Genomic DNA, 5,593 nt, shown 5'->3' with positions numbered 1-5,593 from the left:
AATTTTAAATTTTCTGGAGACATTGAGATAAAAATTCAAGTCCCCTGTTCCAATAATCTGAGAAGTGTCTTAAATATATATATACACACACAGGGGCAGAACTACCCTTGGATTGCCCCCCTAAATTTTTAAAAAAAATATTATTATATATGTGTATTAATTTTAGCAATTTTGTTTTATAAAATTACATTTTATTTTCCTTTAATAATATCATTGATTCTTTTAAGAGTAATGCTATACTCACAAACTTTTTTATAACATTTTTACAAACCTTTTGGTAGCAAATTCTTATTAGTTCGCATATAGACACATCATCTATATCATTTTTTTTACTTACCAGTAACCACTTATTACATAAGTAATTTATATATAAAAAAAAAAACTTGCAGCTCTAGTATTTTCCTCATTTTAGTGACTGTAAATAAATTTATAGAACTAAAATCTAAAAAAAAATATACAAGCCAAAAAAAAAAAAGTCCAACAACAAAAATTACCAGTAAAACTAAAAACAAAATTAAGCTCAATTAACTAATTTTATCCAAAATAAATAACCTTGCCCTTTAAAAAAATTCTAAACAAAAATAATTTTGTTCTTACCTACAAAAAAAAAAAAAAAATTCTCAGTAGCTAAGTAGCAAAATTAGAGGTTGAAATCACTGCACATAGTCAACAGGAAAACCGGCCCCCTAACTCAAAGTTCTGGCTCCGTCCCTGTATATATATATATATATATATATATATATATATATATATATAAAATTGTTTGTCCAACTAGTGTTTACCAAATTATTCAGTACTCCCCATACGACAAGATTTTGACTTCAAAATTTCAATGGGTTGGATGTGATTTGCAAAATTTCTCATACTTAAAATTTCCAAACCTCCAATAACTTATTCAATAAACACTATACAGTAGTTGAATCCTCTGCTTCCAAAGTCCTGCCATGCAATTTCTCTACATTCGTGAATAGCTATGAATATATTGTGATGCAAAGAATAAATGGTGAAAATGGCAACTAGGCTCATTGTGGTATTAGTTTGATTTTTAGTTTTTGACTTTTTGTTTTAAAATTTGTATTTATCTGTATGGTAAGATGTGGCCAACGATCACGTCATCAATGCCATGACGAAATAAGCAAAATGATAATTTAGAACCCGTACTGTGGGTTATCTATGAAAGCTCGGATTTGTATTAAAAACACGAGCTGTTTAGATCCTAAATTAAAAGATTACAGCTCGATTGATTTTACTCTAACTTAAACTAAGTGCGGAATAGAGTAAATGAGAGCGAACAAGCACAACAACTACTCTAAACCATATTCATTAGAGCACAGCAGTAAAATGAAAGCTAAAAGAGTAGGGAAGAGAGATGAAAACACAAGATAACATTCCGATGTGTTATCGAAGAGAAAACTGAAGAACTCGATGAAAAACCTTTCCGCCGCCCTCCAAGTGGTAAATCAATCCACTAGACAATAAGTTGGGATACACGAATAGCAAAAGACCCTCCAAGCCTAGTCAACCCAGTGCACCTAAGCCCTCCAAGCTCCTACTCCAATAAGGCTTCTCAGAACCGTGTCTTGTCTAGCTTTCCGAATCCCGCAATGCGCCCGATTGCATCCGCCAAAGCTTGGCTTCTTCCAATACTTCCGCCAAAGCTTGGCTTCTTCCAATACTTCCCAGCAGCACCAAAAACTCACTAGACACTCAGTATGGGTGTAATAAGTGTTTGGGCTATCAACTTCTCAAGGATTTGGAAATGGAGAGGTAGGAGTAGAGAAAAACCACAATGGATGGTGTAGAGAATTGTGGGTATGACAATCTCACATTCTTACGGGTTTGAGGCTGGGGTTTTCTCTTCTGAAAAGCTCTCTACTCAATATGTGAATAATGATGGTATATATAGTTTGTATGAGGATGTAGTGGAGCAGATAGGAAAAAATAGCAAAACAGACTGTTTTGCAGGTATCTCGCGGGAAGGCCTTACCCGTGAGACACTCTCAAAAACCAGCTGTCACCATCTATCATGACTCTTTGCATTCCAGTCATGTGCAAGGCACATGCATCACTTCGCGGGATGCTTAGTCGCGAGCTACCCGCGAAAACTCTTCTGTCTTCAAATGCTTGAGTCTCTATACACTCTCTCTCTATCACACAACCCTTACAATTAAATCTCACAAAAAATACAGGGTACAAAGATTGAGCAAAATTACAATCAAATTTGGCGCGAAATTAAAACCAACACAAAATAGTTGTAAATCACAACTTTACAATCTACTGTCAAATTTAACCACTGAACCAAATCCTCCATCCACATTCACGACCAAAACTTGAAAATGAAAGAAATATAATTTCTCATCCACTATAAATATTGATGGGATTGACTAACTCACATTCAGTAGACGACATCACACTTGTCCACCTGAACAAAGCATGGACAAGCACAAGCAAATCAATAATAAAGAGCACTTAATACCTCAGGCGGTTACTGATTAAATGGCAGACGGTTGGAATCTCATTAAATTCTATAATCATGAGACCGTGGCATTACGAGAAGACCATTAAAACCATAATCAAGGCCTTAACGGCTAGAAACCCCCAAAGACTATATATATATATATATATATATATATATATATATATATATATATATATATATATATATATATATATATATATATATATATATATATACGATCATTAGAAGCATAGAAGGTACACAACTCCAACATCAGAGACATACTTTTACACTTCTCATTTTGCTTCAAAAGAATTTCTAATCACTAACTTAAGCATCGAAGACGTTGTGGCTGGCGTTACACCGCTGTCCACCTCAAATAAGTTTCTCTCATTTTGCAGGAACCTTGACGAGGTCTCAACATCATCTGGACGAATGTACATAGCTGACAAATTAGGCTTCATTAGTTTGGCGTCGTCTGTGGAAACGACATTTTCGTACTAAGGTTCGAGAATACAGTTCCAGCCATTCTCAACAATTTAGATAGAGTCTAGTTCAGACCCTACGACATTGGCCCTACAAATCCAAGCACTCACAGCTAGCGTGGAAGAACTTACCAGACAAAACCAGGAGATGAGGCAGCGACTCTAGTAGGAGATCAATCGATCTAAAGACAATCAGGAAGACGAGGGGGATAGCCAGAGGCCTACTATTCCAGATGAACCTAGCTCAGAACTTCTTTGGGAAATGAGGAAGGAAATGAATGAGTTAAGGAACGCTATTAAAGAAAAAATAGATCGAAGTATGGATAGGATGGTCAAGACCACAATTCTCCCTTCACGGTCCAATACCATCGAAGTTCCACCTGCCTCAACTCAAACAGTTCGACGGGCTTAAAGATCCCTTGGACCATCTCAACACTTTCAAGACAACGCTGGGTCTTCAACAACCCCCCGACGAGATAATGTGCCGCTCTTTCCCTACTATTCTCAAAGGGGTTGCTAGGGAATGGTTCACGAAGCTACCTGTCTCTTCCATTGACAACTTCGACTAGTTGAGCAGTTCCTTCCTACGCTACTTGGTAGGAGGGCAACCCCCGAAGAGGCCAGTAGACCATTTGCTCACCATCAAGCAAGGAGAGAAAGAGACCCTGAGGTCTTATGTGAAGCGCTTCACCCGCGAGACTCTGGAAGTAGATGAAACTGATGACAAGGTGCAGTTAACCACCTTTAAAGTTGGATTGAAGTCCAGAGAGTTCGTGGTGTCACTTGCCAAGAATCCTCCAAAGACGATGGCAGAAATGCTCCTAAAGGCCCAGAAGTACATGAACGCTAAAGATGCTCTTGCCGCAATAAAGGACATGGAAAAAACCAATGACAAAGGAATAAAGTAGGATGATCACAGAGGACGAAAAAAGGAGGGACAAGATCATCAGTCCAGAGACAGGAGTAAAAGAAAGGACGAAAAAACTCTTCGAACGGTAATATTCACTCCTTCAATTATGCCTGTTGACAAAATTTTGGCGCAGATTAAGGATGAGCACTACCTCAAATGGCCAAGACCACTGCATTCGTCACCCCACATGCACGACAAAAAGAAGTATTGCCGGTTCCACATGGATTATGGCCACTACACTGAGGATTGCAGAGACTTGAAGGAGCAGATAAAGGAACTAATACGAAAAGGGAAACTGCAAAAGCTTGTGAAAAAGGGAGAATTTAGTAGATTTAGCGTGAATCCACGCCAAAGGATGAGGATCTCGCGTCCCAACGACTGCCAAACGTGATAGGAGAGATAAAGACGATCACAAGAGGACCGTCCACAGGCGGTTCATTCAGATCTCTCAAGAAAGCATATCAGAGGCAAGTGAATAGCGTCCACTGTATACCCCTGTTTAAGTAGAGACGGACAGACCAAGACATGTTTTTCTCGGAGGATGACTCTAGGGGAGTGAAACAATCTCATGACGACCCCTTAGTCATAATGCTCACAATAGAAGGATTCAACACCAGGAGAATCCTTATGGATAATGGCAGCTATGCAGATATTATCTACCTTTCCGCTTTTCAGCAACTGAAGCTAAATCCAGAACAGCTGCTCCCATTTGATTCCCCCCTCGTTAGCTTTAGTGGAGATAGGGTATACCCTAAAGGTATAGTGACACTGAAGGTCACGGTGGGGACTCACCCGAGGCAACTGACTTGTCAATTGGACTTCCTAGTGGTTGACTGCCCTTCATCATATAATGTGATCATGGGAAGGCCTATACTCAACCGTTGGAGAGCGGCCACATCCACCTATTGCTTGAAGGTGAAGTTCCCCAACAGAAAATGGTGTCGAAAAGGTGAAGGGAGATCAAGTACTGGTCAGGGAATGCTATCAGGCTGTGCCAACTGCAAAAGAAAACCATACATGGATGATTGTGGAGGAGCAAGAAGACAAAGTGGAAGCCCTGGAGACACTAGAGCTGGTCGAAGGAGACACAGCCAAGACGACTAGAATAGGGACGATGTTGAGCCTTAAGATGAGGACGAGACTCCTCCAGCTCCTTAGAGAGAACCTGGATATCTTCGCTTAGAGTCACGAGGACATATCGAGCATATCCCCTAAAGTCATCCAACACAGGCTGAATGTAGATCCCAAGAAGAGGCCTGTCCAACAAAGACGCTGGGTCTTCGCTCCAGAACGGAATCAAGCAATTACAGACGAGGTTAACAAGAAGTTGTCAATGGGTTTTATTCGAGAAGTTTACTACCCAGATTGGCTTGCCAACATCGTCTTGGTGAAGAAAGTAAAAGGGAAATGGAGAATGTGCGTGGACTTCACAGACCTGAACAAAGCTTGCCCAAAAGACAGCTTCCTTCTACCCAGAATAGACCAGCTCGTGGATTCTACAACAGGGCATAAACTGCTAATGTTCATGGATGCATTCTCAGGATACAATCAAATAAAGATGGCTGAAGAAGAAAAAGAGAAAACTACTTTCATCACGAGTCAAGGGCTTTATTGCTATAAGGTAATGTCCTTCGGACTGAAGAATGCAAGGGCAACCTACCAGAGGTTAGTAAACAAAATGTTCAACAAATAGATCGGGAAAAATATGGAGGTATATGTAGATGATATGCTCGTCAAGAG

Source organism: Castanea sativa, chromosome 3 (assembly GCF_040712315.1).
Source record: "Castanea sativa cultivar Marrone di Chiusa Pesio chromosome 3, ASM4071231v1".
Classification (NCBI taxonomy): domain Eukaryota; kingdom Viridiplantae; phylum Streptophyta; class Magnoliopsida; order Fagales; family Fagaceae; genus Castanea; species Castanea sativa.
This window is presented reverse-complemented; position numbering follows the sequence as displayed.